Source organism: Pinus tabuliformis, chromosome X, assembly GCF_031772625.1.
Source record: "Pinus tabuliformis cultivar Carrire ecotype Pingquan chromosome X, CPIR1, whole genome shotgun sequence".
NCBI lineage: Eukaryota > Viridiplantae > Streptophyta > Pinopsida > Pinales > Pinaceae > Pinus > Pinus tabuliformis.
Window position 1 is genome coordinate 992,788,587 of NC_142308.1, and position 16,508 is coordinate 992,805,094.

The window sequence follows — 16,508 nt, forward strand, 5'->3', positions numbered from 1 at the left end:
TGAACTTGGTTATAGGTAAATTTAATATTAAATAAGGCCAATTAAGATCTCTATAAAATTTGGAAAATATCAGTTTATGATGTTTAAACTTTAATTACAAACATATTTGTATGGTGACATTTTTAGTCCCTCCCTCTCGCCAGGGACTATAGGTTTCATGCAACAGTCAAAATTGTTTGAAGTTATATTAGTTTGCTCAGTTCAATCATCTTTATCCTAAGTTCTATCAAAATTTAATATTTATTTATTTTATTTATAAAAAATGAATTTATTTTTATATTTCTGAAATTTAAAATCCCTTTTCATGGGTTCATTCTTACATGATTTTGACTTAAATCTCTTGAGTATGGGCTTTATTTCTACTTGTCAGGAATAATTAGTCATTTAAAAAAATGGTTTTTGTATTGATCGCTATGTAGGCTCATTAAATAATTATGAGATTGCAGAGTTCTCCCCAATCAATGGTTTGCAATTATCTGTATTCCATGTTGTAGGTGAGACATTGCAGTCTTGTTCAAATTGCAGAGTTTGCTACAATTGATGCTCTACATATCATTTTAGTGGATGGGGTGGGTGTGTCATTTCTCTAACAATTTGTTCTCATTACTAGACCTTCAACCGACTTGCCAGTAAGTTCCAGCGTCATCCCAAGCATCCAAGCCATATCCAAAGCCATAAGCAAAAGCAAAGGCACCAGAGTCAACATTCCTCCCCGTTCCACCTTTCTTGGTCGACGTATCCATTACAATGCACTAATTTCACAACATCTGGTTCAGCCTAGGCATGTCTTGCCTTCCATTGAGACAAGCACATCTACAATAGTAGCTTTGGTGTATACATATGCTTAGGGCAAGGGAACAACCACTAGTTGCTGCAAGGAGAAGCATGATTGAAGATTCAACTGGAAAAAAAATGAGTGCTATTTTTAATTTGGTGATTGAAACAATTGAGCAAGGTTTTTCTCTTCACAACTGCAATTATGTTTACTAGAGCCATTGCTTGAAAGAGAGGAATAAGAGTTAGACAACTCGTTAGAGATTCATAGACCGCAGACTCAAATAGACGTTGATGGTAGACACAAAGGAGAGAAGGGGCAAGATGTGACTAGAGGAAGGAGATTTTGGAACAAGAGGAACCAAAAGGAGGACTAGAAGTTACTACTAAATGGATAGGGAGGCTATGGATACTACTTGCCACAACTAGTCATGCATGCAATGATGTGGAATGAGGGAACCACATTGAACTCTTGCATCAAATACACCACTAAACCAATATACATAATATGATAATTTATTTACATGACATGACATTTATGCACAATGATGCGTAATGAAATGATCAATTGCTTCTAAAAATTCATCTTGATAAACAACTTGGCTACTGATAAATATGCTCAGAAGTGGTAGCGAAATAGGCAAAGCATCACAAATGGAGAGGTACAACCTTTGCACCTTCGATGGAAATAAAAAATCTCATTCATGTGAGAAGGTAGCTAACTCAATGGATAGTAAATCATAATTGGTTTCCCTGCTTAACAGAGGGAGGTTCCACTATTGAGAGGATTATACTAAAATTGTTAAGCATTTATAGAGGGGAGACACTTTAGGAGAGAACCCTTATGGGGTGCAATGGTGGAGTAGAGACATACATAGAGAAAAAGGTAGAGCAGGACAAAGGGAGAGGTATGTTAACCACAGGGGAAGAAATTTAGGAATGGGAGCACTTACCAAGTTTTCATTTAGAGAAGTAAAAGCTTCCATTCTGAAATCCATACTAGGGGTTTTGTGTCCTTCAAGAGTGGATGGAGTTGAAAGTTCTTAGTAAGGGCCATAACCTAGGCCAACATCCCAGCTTGATCGCACCCTTCCTTCAATTCGACATGCCCTGAGGTATTGCTACATGGATCTTGTCTATCTATATTTAGTTTTCATTTCAATAATGAATATTTTTTGACATGAACGTTGTGAGTTGTTGAAGAACCACTATAGTGTGGTTCTTTTGACGCAATTCTTCTGACGCCATATATTCCACAGTGAGCATGATCAACCCTGATAAATATCTCCCAAAAGGGAGTGCCCTCATGCAAAAGATCGCCCAAAAGAGAGTGCTCTCATGTGAAAGATTGCCCAAAAGCCCTCATGCAAAAGATTGCCCAAAAGAGAGTGCCCTCATGCGAAAGACTGCCTAAAGGAGAGTGCCCTCATGCAAAATATTAGGTAATAGGGGCCCTTTAATAACAAACACCCTCGCCAAGCCCTAGATTAGTATAAGTGTGGTTAAAATAGCCCCTTGTCGAGAATCCTACTTCTTCAGATAAGTTTGCCTAGCTGGTTGGTTCATATTAGAGCATCGTTGGGTATGGAGGGCTTGGGGCCTTGCCAAGACACATTTTTTTAATGAAGTGCCACCTTGTGTCATTAATTGAATCATATCCCGTCCTTATTATAATGTTGTAATGATTTACATACCTCGTGTGCTTTCCTCTTTGGGTCCCTAATGGAGTACCACCTTGCCTAGATGACTAAATCATTTCCCTTGCCTTATTGTAATGCTATATGGATATACATTCTGGGTATGCTTTCCTTTTGGGGTATTGGGTACCAACTCCAACTTTCTCAGGGCCGAGCCATAATAGCTATGCAATATGAGCTTTGAAGGTTGCAAAGGGAGGTCCTAGACAATGCTTTTAATGAGGATGGTGAAGGCAATCAATTCTATTACAACTTCCCTTCGTAGGGTTTCTAATACACCAGTAGGGGAAGCAAAGGTAGTTATAGCACACACAATGGCATAACGAGTCGCTGCATACCCGAAGGTTGCAAAGGGAGGCCCAAAACAATGCTTTTAATGAGGATGGTGAAGGCAGTCAATTATATTACAACTTCCCTTCATAGGGTTTCTACTCCACTAGTGGGGGAAGCAGAGGTAGTTATGGCACAAACATTGGCATAACGAGTAGCTGCATACCCAGGAGTAGTTCTAGTTGCTTACCCATAAGAAACAACACTAGCAACAATGGTGGTATAAGCATCATTAGTGGTAGAACTACCAACACTTAAGGCAATCGCGGGAGAACCAAATTACGCTGAGTGAGATGCATACTGAGATAAATACATATAACATAGAGCTATCAACTCTTAAGTACAATAACTATAGAGGAGGTAGGTGTATTTAAGGAAGTAAATCTATTTAAGGTTGAAGAAGTATCAATTCACTTACAAGCTTGCCCTCTGATGAAGGTGTTTCTAGTATGTTGTCTACAAGAGCTGAGTTGTTACAGTTTTCTCAACTGCTAGCAAGGATCCATAATTTTCTCCTTTATAGTTCTTCCATCTTGACCAACTGGTTGGCCCTTCCACGGACTCAAAACTCCATGGCACATTGAGCAACTAGCAAATAAAGAGCAATGTAGTGGTTAAACATTCTATTGTTGGTGGTGCTACACAACTACTACTAGTTGGCTCTATGCATAGGACTTTCTGCTTAACCAATTAAAACCTTGGTATCATGGATAAATATAACTTGTGTTAGATTTGATTGAAGTAATTTAGTTGGAGCTTGTGTACGCTAAAAGCCAATGATTTTCACCTTTCTTGACTATCTCTTAATCACAAATTCTAGCACCTTCATTTCACCAACAATTCCACTGTCCCTTCCATCAATAAGTCACCATTTGAAAACGTCTTTACAATCCACTATCGACTCTCTATATCCATTGATGCATACTGTTGGTACTATTTTATTGCCATCCTTTTCTTCTAAAAATCCATCATTCATCTATCATTATCTCCCATAAACCCCTCATAGTCCATTGAAATTGATCAATTAAGAATTATAATTGTTATTTTACATTAAATTTAATTTGTGGATTTTTATGTTAAAAATTAGAAATTTTCAACAAAATTACGGGATGTCATGACTTCCTGTAATTGGTTTATGTTGTGACACGTGGCATGGCAGGAAAATCAAAACAGAGGATAGGGACATGATCACGGATGTACATACATGGTGAAAGATCTATTCAGCATCGCATCTGGAGCTCCTGGATACATGGTCAATGCTGGTCAAACCCAACCTTTTTGGTCATAAAAGCAGCAAAAAGCCAAAGTTACCTAAACTGATTTCGTTTTGTTTTAGAAATCAGTTAAGATTAGAAAAAAAAACAAAAATCACCTTTTTGACTGTAAAAGCAGAAACATCTGTGTGATAATGTATGTACATTCGATTGTAAACCTTAAGGAATGTTAGTGAATGAAGGATAATAGACATTGAGCAGACTTAAGACTGCGTATTGTATTGTTACCAAAACTCTGTTCTGGCATGTAATTGATTTCTAGACTTTAATCACAGGCAGTGTTTCATCATTTCAGTGTTTTATGTGTTAACAGTTTCATCATCTGAAGTTTTCTAAGTGTACCATCAACGCATGGACGGGCCCTACGTGGGGACTGGTATACTTTCATTTCATTTTCATAGCATTTAGACTTCAGATCTGAATAGCGTTTGATGCCATTTCTTTGCTTGTGAATTAATTAATTCGATTAGAAGTTCTTGCGAGTGTTATTGTATGATTCATGGTGATAGCTTGAAACTTCAATTGCTAAATTATTGAACAAGATCTTGTAAAAGATTTAATTGAGCACTGAATTTCGAAGTATCTCTGTGGACTCTGTTTTCATGCATTTGAGTTTTAGTATGCTTAAAAGAGTCTTTAGTTTTCATGAATTTGATTGTTAGGATGCTTAGTGTGTTACCGAGAAAGAGTTTTTGTGAATGATATCCTTGTAAGAGGATTGAAAACTCAGACTAGTAACACGCTGTGTTTTTAGAGCAGTTAATTAAATTAGATGATCTGAGTGTTTAAAGTGTGAAAGGAAACATATTCCAATCTCTTGTAAAAGAGTGTTGTAGCCTGTTGATGAGCCCCAAATTTGGTAACATTTTGGGCTCATTTGGCCTAACTACCCTTGCTCAACCCTTCATTTTTCATAACTTATGCATCATTTTTTAAGTATATTTATGTCATTTGTACGAATGAGGGCAGTCACTATTCCTAGGTGGCTAACACATGCTTATTTCAGGTTTTTTGACATTTAATGGAGCAAAACCACACAGATGAGGGCTAGAAGACAGCCAAGATGGGATTGAGATTTTGTAGGAAGGTTGTCCACAGCATTGAATGACCTTCCTCGTGATCTTCACCCCTAACTCTGAGCTCCAACAGCCACCACCACCGAGCTAGAAGGCAGCCAAACGGATTTTGAGGAAGCAGCAGATTACTCTTAGTTTGGTCAGCCAAACCCCACTAATTTAGGAGGCCAGCTTGGCCCTCGTAATGTATAAATGATGAGGCTGTAGCCTTCGAGGGGGACTTTTGAAACCTTGTTGCATATTCTGAACTACGAGCTGATAGCTCTGTTTTTCTCTTTGTAAGCCATTTTTGGCATGTTATTTGACTTATGACTATTATCTTTTAATGAAAAGCAGGCAGATTTGAGTTCAATTCTGAGTTCTTAAAGGAGCCATAGCTCTCGGGGTTGGGCCCAACCTGAGAGCCTAAGGCTTCCTTCCTTTGTATTGTTACCTTTCTTTCAGCATTGTATTTCTTTCCTCTACATGCATTTGAAAACGCAGTTTGCTGAGTTGAATTTCTTGGTGTGGTTAAGTAGGTTAGTTTTATGAACAGAGTTGCTTCAGTAGTTTAGATTAGAGTAAGGAGATTGGAGTTAATAAGAGTTCCAAAAAGGGTTGACTGCACACTCACTTTCACCTCTGTTTAGGGACTGGAATTGCAGACCGTGCCAACCACCAGAAACATTGTTTTACCTCTTCATGAAATCTTTGATGCAATATTTTCGTTTGTAGAAGTGTCCATGCATTTAGATCTTGTGGAATGATTCTTTGCTTCGGCACCATGCATGATTTTCCTCAGAAATAACGTTGTTGTTCTTTGGTTTTATTAAAACAGCTAGAATAGGTTGATGAAATTTCGGTTATGTGCAAGACATGGATGATTTGTTTCATTTACACTGTGCAGTACTGCTCCCTCACTCTCTTATCCTTCTAAGCCATGCCTAGGCCATCTACTCCTCTCCCAGTTAGACCACTTGCCTCCCAACTCTTCTATTACCCACGTTATTCTACCTTTTCGGCCTTCCATTTCCTCTACTCTCCTTTAGACCAACCAGCTTAGCACACCCCCTCTCCATCTCATCTCCCTGTCACTAAGTCCTTTCAAGCTCCCCTCCTACCTCCCTATCCATCCATGCAGCCTCTTCTACTCATCCATCACCCAAAAATCCGATTGTAGAACATCCTGTAGGAATTACTGAACTTCCTGTAGAAATTCTGAACATCCTGTAGAATCCCCTGCAGACTTCCTGTAGAAGCTCATAAACATGGTTGCTTGGAATCCAAACGTTGTGAAACTCTTTGGAAGGATGTTAGGGACTCCTTAGACCCTTTCTGAGCCTTCCTGACCTCTTCCAAGCATTTCTCCCCTTGACCTACCCCTGCACAGTAAAGACCCAGTTAGAAGCACATGCATAATAATTCCAACAACTTGAGCAAAAATACAAAAATATGTTCTCTTCAGATGAAAGTAGTCTAGACACATGCATCTCACCTTAATAGAAGTAATGGCATCACTTTCAGTAGTTTGCATTCTCACCATTGCATCAGCAGGACTAGCTGGTAGAATTAGGGTTTGTTAGGGTTTTCATTCCTTGTTGGTTTTCAGTTCATTTTTGCAAAGTAGGTTCATTTCCTTTGATTTAGCTCGTTCATCGGTTAAAAAGCTTCTTCTGAGAGCTCATAGAAGTTGGCTTGAGCCCTAGCGGACTTGTGCCAGCTGACCAAGTGACAGCTGCGACAAGAGCTAGTACTTGTGCATACAGCACCGTCGCTTCCAAGTTTGTTACAAACTACCGGGTTGATAAAATTAGAGAAGGAAGCTCCAGGAGTTGTAGCATTATTGCTACAATACTGGAGCCCACCATATTTTTGGCGCCGTTGCCGGGGAAGCGTCAGAGTATTAGTAATTGTTTCTTTTCTTCTATTTTCCTACTCTTGCCTTCTGCTAAGTAGTTTATTTCATTTCCATTCTGCAAAAGTAGCATAGAAATTTCCTGCTTTCATAGATTAACATTTCAATTCCGCAATTTCATTTTTGCAAGTGTAGATTAGCATTTCAATTCTGCAAGCGTAGATTAGCATTTCAATTCTGCAAGCGTAGACTAGCATTTCAATTTCATTTGAGCAAAGTAGATTAGTTCTTTCCTGCTTTCACTTCAATTCTGCATTTTCATTTCAGCAAGATAGTTAGTTGTAGATCAATCTGTTTCAGTTTTGCAGGTACCAGAAAAAAAAAAAAAAAAAAAAACAAAAGCAATCAAAAGTCTTTCCATTTCATGCCTCGTAGGAATCGAGATAAAACAGGCAAATTCTTACCCAACACCCCCACCACATCACCGAGTCACCCTTCTCTCTTCTTTGGTGACAGTGATCCAGAAGAGCCTATAGGTGAACCTCCTGAGATATACGAAGATCCTATAGCAGAAGAAGAGTTAGAGACCATTCCATCTGAAGCTATGGCTGACAATAGGGGAGAAGATGAGAGAATAGAAGGTGCCTTCCCCATCCGAGAGACCAATGGAGACATGAAAATAAAGAACATAAGCCCTTCTTCTTTACCTCACTTCCATGGACTGACTACTGAAGATCCTGATACCTTCCTGTTTGAGTTTGCTGTCCTTTGTCGAACCTATGACTATACTGAAGATGAGCAGAAGCTGAAACTCTTCCCCTCAACCCTTAAGGATGCAGCATTAAGCTGGTTCATGGGCTTACCTGGGAACAGTATCACCACTTGGGCTCAAATGCAGCAAGCTTTCAATACCAAGTACCAGGACTACTGTAGGTCCAAGGAAACCAAGGGAGAAATCTTTCGGATGACCATGGGAAATGATGAGTCCTTAGAGGATTACGAGGAAAGGTTCCAACTTAACTATAAACGAGCCAAGTGCACACTTGACCCTGAATCCCTCAAGTTGGTCCTACTCCAAGGAGTCCCTGAAGACCTCTTAGATACCCTTCACATGTTAGCTAGAGGAGATATTTACCAACTGCCTTATGAGGACATAAAGACTGTGTTTAGAAACCATTCTAGGGCAGCCCGGAAAAGAGGTAGAGGAAACCTCCTCTCAACTGGTATTCCTTTCTCCAAACATGAGTTTGCAAATCAATTAGAGGATCTCAAGAGTGAGGTGAGACAGACCATTTCCATGCAACTTGATACATTCCGAATCTAGCAGAAGAAAGAAGAAGCTGCGAGGGCCTTGGCTATCTTCTGCCCTAGGTGTACAAGGAAACACCCTAAGAACGAATGCCCATTACATTCGGTTGAAGTATGTTTTGTTTGTGAGGAGGACCACCCCACAAACCAATGTCCAACCTTACCTGGGCTTAAAGCCATGTATCAAGGGACAGAATCCCCCACCGAACCTCTCTATTTCCTCAACCAAAGGAGGCCACAAGGACCTAGACCTTACCAGCAGGGGATGCAAGGGGCACCCCAAGCTTATTACAGCCCCAACCAATCTACTCCTATGCCTTCCTGGGGTCCCCCTGCTCATCCTTCCTGGTCTATGCCTCCTCCATGGTCTTACCCACCTCAATACCATACTCAACCCACTACTCATTCGTATCACTCACATGCCCAGCCACAGCCTCAGTGGAATGCACCTCAATCGGGGTGGAGGCCCCAGTACAATACTCCTCCCGCCATTTTGCCTCCACCACCAGTTCAACCACAACCATTACCTCCTGCTCCTCCAAGGCAACCTCAAATGCATGCTCAACCGAACCCGAACCCCAACAACAGACAGGCCCAGCAGGTATATACTGGGGAAACATCATGCCCTACCTATGCTGTGGAGATCCAAGAGATCAATCTGTGATCTGGAAAGACTCTTCTGGATCGCCAACCTCCTCCCCCAGAGGATGAGGAAGATAAACAGGAAAGTGAACCAAAGGCTATTCCACCCTTTCCTGAGAGACTAACAGCCACCACACAACCCAACCCAGAGGAGGACGAGCTTCTGAGAGAACTCAAACAGTTGTGTGTGAAAATACCACTTCTCCAAGCCATCAAAGATGTACCAATATACAACAAACTGGTTAAGGAAAAGTGTTTCAGACACCCAGGCAGGCGAAAGAGAGATGCTTCAACCATCAATGTCATAGGACAGTTGTCTGAACTTATGTTGGGACAAGTCATCTGCCCAAAGTATCTAGATCCTGGGAGTCCTGTAGTAGATGTCCACATCAATGGCACCATCATACCTCACACCTTGATTGATCTGGGGGCTGCCATTAATGTGATGACCAGAGATACCATGCTCAAACTCAACCTTCAGGGTTCCTTGAGGAAGACCTCGATAGTCCTACAACTAGCAGATCGTTCCACCGTGACTCCCGAAGGGATTGTGGAGGATGTCTTGGTCTCTGTTGACTCTTGGGAATACCCTACAGATTTCTTGGTTCTGCAACCAAAGGCAAAGCTCACTGGATATCCTCTTATTTTAGGAAGGCCTTGGTTAGCCACTGCAGATGCTTACATAAGCTGCCGTGCAGGAAACATGACCATCAAAAATGGTCCTATGTCCAAGCAGCTAGTCCTATACCCTCCTGCCCAACCCTCATTAGAGCATGACTTACCACTTTGGTTCGAGGAAGGAGAAGAGGATGAGGTGTACTCAGCACCTTTGTGCACCCTATACACCACTAGGGGAGATCCCCCAACCGAGGATGATTTGATTGAGACCTTGATCCGAAATCCACCTCCCAGTGCACTGTCCTTAGAGGAATTGGTGGAGGATGCCCAAGCCAGCACCTTAGTGGACCTTTGTGCGACCAACCCTGTCACTCCCAGAGTCAAAAATGTGGAGTTCGGCCCTGAGATAACGTTAAAGATCAGCTCCTCCCTATCTCCTTCCCAGGAAAAGGAGCTGTGTAGTCTGTTGGCCAGTCATCTAGATGCTTTTGCTTGGAGCTATAAGGAGATGAAAGGAGTCCATCCTTCGGTCTGTACCCATCACATCTACCTCAAAGAGGATTGTAAACCGGTTAGGCAACCCAGAGGAGAATGAACCCAGCTCTTAAGGACATCGTCAAGGAAGAATTGCAAAAACTGTTGGATGCCGGATTCATTTACCCCATCTCGGATAGCGAATGGGTGTCCCCTCTGGTGTTGGTTCCCAAGAAAAATGGGAAGTGGAGAATCTGTGTGGACTACCGAGAACTGAACAAAGCTACCAAGAAAGACCATTTTCCTCTACCTTTCATAGATCAAGTGTTGGATGGACTGGCAGGAAAGAAGTTTTTCTCTTTCCTAGATGGGTTTAGCGGGTACAACCAAATCCAAATCAGCCCGGAAGACCAAGATAAGACCACCTTCACTTGTCCTTGGGGTACCTTTGCCTACCGAGTTCTTCCCTTTGAACTATGCAATGCTCCTGCCACCTTCCAGAGAGCCGTCTTGAGCATCTTCTCCGAGCTGGTCCATGATGCGGTGGAAATCTATATGGATGACTTCACTCCTTATGGGTCCAACTTCCAGGAAGCATTGTCCAATCTGGGAAAAGTCATAACCAAATGCATTGAGATGAACCTATCCCTTAGTCCTGAAAAATGTGAATTCTTGATGACTGAAGGGACCATGCTAGGCCATACCATTTCTTGCCAAGGGTTACAGGTGGATCCTAACAAAATTTCTCTCATTAAGAAGGTTCCACCTCCTCAAAAGGTAAGGGATGTTCGGAGTTTCTTAGGATTAGCAGGGTATTACAGGAGATTCATTAAAGACTTCAGCAAGCTAGCCTCACCATTGTTTGGCCTCTTGGCAAAATATGTGGAGTTTAAATGGACTGACGATTGTCAGAGGGCTCTGAATGAATTAAAGGACAAGTTGGTGTCTGCCCCAATCTTGAGAGGTCCAAACTGGGCCCTACCTTTCCACATCCACACTGATGCCTCGAACAAAGCCATAGGGGCAGCCTTAGGACAAGTTGAACAAAAACTTCCATATGCCATTTACTTTGTTAGCAAAAAATTATCCAAAGCAAAACTAAATTACACTGTAACTGAGAAAGAATTCTTGGCCGTGGTCCATGCACTGAACAAGTTCCGACATTATATCACTGGCTATCAAACATTTGTACATACTGATCATGCTACAATTAGATATTTAATGAATAAACCAGATGTGAATGCTCGTATTATTAGATGGTTATTTTTGTTGCAGCAGTTTGATTTGACTATCGTTGACAAACCAGGTAAAGAAAATGTTGTTGCTGACTTTTTGTCTAGATTGGATTTATCTGCAGATGAGGATGGAACAGTGGATGACCAGATGCCCGATGAACATCTGTTTGCTATTTCAGTACTCTCTCCATGGTTTGCTGATATAGCAAACTAACTTGTTTCAGCACAGTTCCCTCCGCACCTATCCTCAAGAGAGAAGAGCAGAATCGTCAGAAAAAGTGCCTCGTTCACTTGGATCGGGGGCAACCTGTTCAAGCTTGGCCCTGATCAGATCTTAAGGCGTTGTGTAAGGGAGGAGGAAGTCTTTGATATCCTCCTCACCTGTCATGATGGGCCTTGTGGAGGACATTTTGCAGCAAAGAGGACTGCCTTCAAAATCCTGCAGGCAGGCTACTATTGGCCCACACTTCATCAAGATGTCAGAAGGTATATCAGCCAATGTGACCGATGCCAAAGGATGGGGAAACCGACTCAAAGGGATGAAATGCCTCTCCAACCTCAAGTGACTCTTGAGCCATTTGAGAAGTGGGGTATGGATTTTGTGGGTCCCATCAACCCTCCTTCGAGGCAAAGGTCTTACATCATTGTGTGCACCGACTACCTGACAAAGTGGGCAGAAACCAAGGCAATCAAAGCAGCGACAGAAGAAAAGGTGGCTGAGTTCTTAAGAGAAAACATCTTCTACAAATTTGGCTACCCAAGAGAGCTAGTCACCGATCAAGGAAGCCAGTTCACATCCAACTTAATTGAAGACCTACTAGCTCATCACAAAATCAAGCATAGGACTTCCACCCCCTATCATCCTCAGGAAAATGGGCAAGTGGAAGTCACCAATAGAGCATTGGAAGGGATTTTGACTAAGGTGGTGAGCAGCAGTAGGAAAGATTGGGCAGATCGCCTGGTTGAGGCCACATGGGCTTACAACACCACTTGGAAGACCACAACTGGTTTCACAACTTATGAGCTAGTCTATGGGAAGAGAGCTTTGCTGTCTATTGAATTTGAATACAACACTTTGAGGATGGCAGCTCAGCTGGACCTAGATCTTAGCCATGCCCAACAAGAAAGGTTATTGCAGCTGAATGGATTGGACGAGCACCGAATGCAGGCCCTTCTTCACTCAGAAGTGGTTCAACTTCAGAGGAAGGTGTGGCATGACCAACACCTCAATGACAAGCAATTTCAGCCAGGAGATTGGGCGCTGTTGTATGATTCCAAGCATAAAGATTTCAAGGGGAAGCTGCGAACCAGATGGTTGGGACCATATGCAGTGGAAAAATGTCATGACAATGGATCTGTTCTTATTCGGACAATTGATGAGGAGGCCATCCCCATGCTTGTCAATGGGCATCGACTGAAGATCTACAGGAAACCTCTCTCAAGACAAGAATTCATCAAAACTGTGGAGAAATCAGTGCTGGTCATAGAGAAGGGTTCTGCCTTTGTTTTGGGCATACCCTGAAGATCTTAAAAAAAAAAAAAAAAAAAAAATAATAAAGATCCTTGGGTGAAAACCTTTCTGAGGCTCCCAAGGCAGATGGTAGGGGTGAAAACCTCATTGAGGCGCCCCTGCTGTCTTTCAAAAAAAAAAATAAGGGGTTTGAAAAAGACCCTTTAGTGAAAACCTCTCTGAGGTGCTTAAGGCAAATGGCAAGGGTGAAAACCTCATTGAGGCGCCCCTGCTGTCTTTCAAAAAAAAAGAAAAAAACAAACAAAAAAACAGGGACAGCAAGTTCACAATGTGGCAATGCATGCAGGTTGCAGGTATTCTATGAAGGAAAAGAGGTCCCTCAACTCAAAGACAAGGGTCCTTATTATGCTGCTAGGTGACCTCACCAGCACCTCCTCCGAAAACACTCATCTTCTCCAAGGTATGGGCACGATTTCATCACAGCTTAGTCTTCTACAGGAAGCTACAGACTTTCTACAGGAAGTTCTGTATTTCTACAGGAAACTTCCTGTAGAAGTTTTGGACGGCCCAGAACTAATTGTGTGGGGAGATCTAATGACCAAGGTTCAGTATGGAGGCATGCAAGCTACTATTTTCTCCATCACACACTGCTGTCACCTCCTTCTACCACCCCAGTTGACATGCAATAAAAGTACCTGCACAATCAAAACAGACCATTGAATTATCAAGAGGAAGCGATTCTTAAATGGAAAAAAGATGCCGAGATGCCATGCAATACTCATCACAGCCATCCAAGGGCCCTGCCAGCGTGATCGTGATGCCACTGTCTTCACTGTTCAGCATGCACCCGAGGAGGAAAAACTGCTACAGGACATCCTACAGGAATCCCATAGCAGTTCAGCCAGCTAGAGTGCACACCATTCAATCGCCTGCAACATGCAATAATAAAGTGGGCACATGCAGCCAAGTCACAAGCTTCATCATCAGCAGCCTACGAAGAGGAACCTCCGGGCCTGTGCAAATAACAGCAGCAAGCAAATCTAGTCATCATCGTCCTGAAACCTGGAAAATCATGTCGCGGCCGCACAGGTAAGTGCCTCGCCCTTTCTTTCGTCGAATTACATGAATACTACTTTGAAATGTTTGCAAGTATGAAATGAACGGGTTGAGCAGTCGTATGGCCATTCAACTAGCCACGTCGACCAGTCAGATGGTCTAGTCGGATGTGTAAGATGGTGGTCGTGGCAAAAAGAATGGGTAGTGGACACGTGAGAACCGTCCAGTCGGGGAGAAGCGCGTTTTAACAGAAATGGCGGCGGCGGATCTGCGGAGAATGATGCAGCAGTCGAGGAACTTGCAGTAGAATGAGTAGATGACGTCGTCCAACGGTCCGGCAGGGACAACTCACCCCCGCGCCACGAATTCCGCCGGATTCAAATCTATCGGCTAGATCGCCACCCCACGCATTTATCATCTGCCGTTTAGAAGTCGAGTGAGCATTCGAATTCCTCTGAAGCTCGACACTCCAAGTCTTCAGCCGTTTGAACGTCTGATAGCAGCACAGAAGCTGCAGAACCACTGCAGTGTTCTCTAGAACCCGTGCACTGCTTCTACAGGAAAGCTCCGCTACAGGAAGCTCACTGCCACGAGGAAAATTGGGCTCTTCACGTCAAAGGTGGCGAATTAAAAAGGTAAGCCTGAACCTGTGCCTCCCATGCAATTGGTTTCAAGGGTGGCGGAGTCGACGTTCTATAGTCTGGTCATAAAAATTGCAAGTGTTGTCTGCCATTTGCATGAATTGTCGTCGAAGTGTGTGTAAGGTTTCCTGCAGGATATGATTTGTAATTAAGCCCTGTTAAGGCTCATCTGGAGATAGTCTTCGTGAATTGTATGTGTGGCAGAGGCGTAATTCTACGCTCTGTCCCAAAAGGCTAGTTTTTTCGCACCCGCCACCTCCAGCTAACGTAGCAGTTTTTCACCATGCCGGGTGGGTTCATCAGAAAGGAACCAACCGACTCAAAGAAACTAAGAGAGAACCCTGAGGTGGTAGAGCTGTTCACTCGCGCGCAATGGATGTCGTTCTGCGACAAATTGCAGGGATATGATGATGAGGTGGCAGAGGAGTTCTTGCGAGCTCTGAAGCCAAAATCAAAAACATTGGCCACCGTCAATTTCAGGGGTTTGAGTCTCAGACTCACCCCACAGTTCATCAGCCGAGTTACCGAGCTCCCAATGGGGGTACCATGGGACAAAGAAGAGAGGAAATTAGGCCAGAAGGCTAAGAAGGAATTCTTTCCACCAGAGGAGCAATTCTCAGAAGATAAGAACGGGGTTCGCAGAACTAGCTTACTGCCACTTTGGAGCGAAGTCAGCCTCCAAATTATGAAATACATCACATGCGAAGGTCGGTTTAGCATTGTGTATGGGTACCATTTTCGGCTACTCACAGAATTAAGGCATCAGATGGACCTACCTGTAGAGAACAAACTAAGTATTCCCTACTTTCTACTGCAGTCTATGACTGAATGTGCCACCAAGTTGAGAGAAGGCACACCAGACCAGGTAGCTCATCACGGGCTCATTAAGCTCCTCGTGGAGGATGCACTCCACACATACAAAGTCCCTCTCTCATGGGAAGCCTTCCGAAATTTGACTAAGGATGGCGATATAAAAATGTTGACCGAAGAGCTTGGTTCCTCCAGCAGTGAGGAGAAGGAGTCAGTACTCGCAGAGAAGAAAGAAAAAGGCAAGAGACCCACGGCCAAAGCACCAAAGAAAGAGCAAAAGGAGAAACAAGAGAAAAAGGGTGCCAAAGAAAAGGATGACACACCCATGTTGAAGGCCAGAGAGAAAAGATTACAAAGCAGGGTGGACAAGACTGAGCAGGTCCACGTCAGTAAAGGCACCTCGACAGCAACCTCAACCAAGTCAAAAATCAAAACCCACTCAGCAAAACAAACTAAAACAATGCCACCTGTTTCTACAGGAAAACCAAAACCGGCTTCTACAGGAAGCCAGAAATCAGCTGAAAAAGGGCCTTCTACAAGAAGCCCTGAGAAAGGAAAACCCGAGGAAAAGAAAGCTGACATTCTTGCAAGGGAGGCAGCAGCCGTGCTGGCCGCCCTCAGTACACCTCCTAAGCCAAAGGAAAAGAGAAAGAGGGAGGCCCCTCTATATTTTAAAGCTAGGAGAAGTGTGAGAATAAAAACGGGCAAGCCACAGCCTCCATCCAGCAGCCCAATCACTATAGAGGATGCCCCTACTTCGCCCAGGGAGAGGTCCCCCTCAAAGATATCAGTCACCTATGAGAGGGGGAGCCTGAAAACAACTACTTGGAAAGAGAGGTTGGACCAGTTGGCCTCAAAAGCCTGGCTACAGGATGCTGAGGCTGCTCTACAGGAAACCTTAGCCCGGCTCAAGGAGACAGAGAGGATGGAAGGAGAAGCACCCTCATCACCACCGAGGGAAGACGAAGTAGAGCCACCAAGAGAAGAAGAGAAAGAGCATATTCCGGAGCCTAGCCCTCAGCCAAGTCTGAGCTCATATTATAACTTCTTAGAAGCTGGCAAAATTATACCACAGAAATTCACTGTACCACTGTTCTTTGCATTGGAGGAAGAGAGAGTACGAACCCACACGTGGATGAAAATAGCCAAATCAAAAGGTGTGGCAGACATAGGCCCCTTGGAGGAGCAACTCAAGGAGGCAAGAAAGGAATTAGCTATGGCTAAACACGTGGCAAATTGCCAGCGGGTGTTCCTACAGGAAGAAAACG

General features: G+C 43.2%; 1 pseudogene; it reads left to right on the plus strand.

Moving 5' to 3' along the window:
- The first annotated feature begins 2,695 nt into the window (after positions 1 to 2,695).
- LOC149143063 (protein TOPLESS-RELATED PROTEIN 2-like) overlaps positions 2,696 to 16,508 on the plus strand; it is a 37,288-nt pseudogene continuing 23,475 nt past the window's right edge.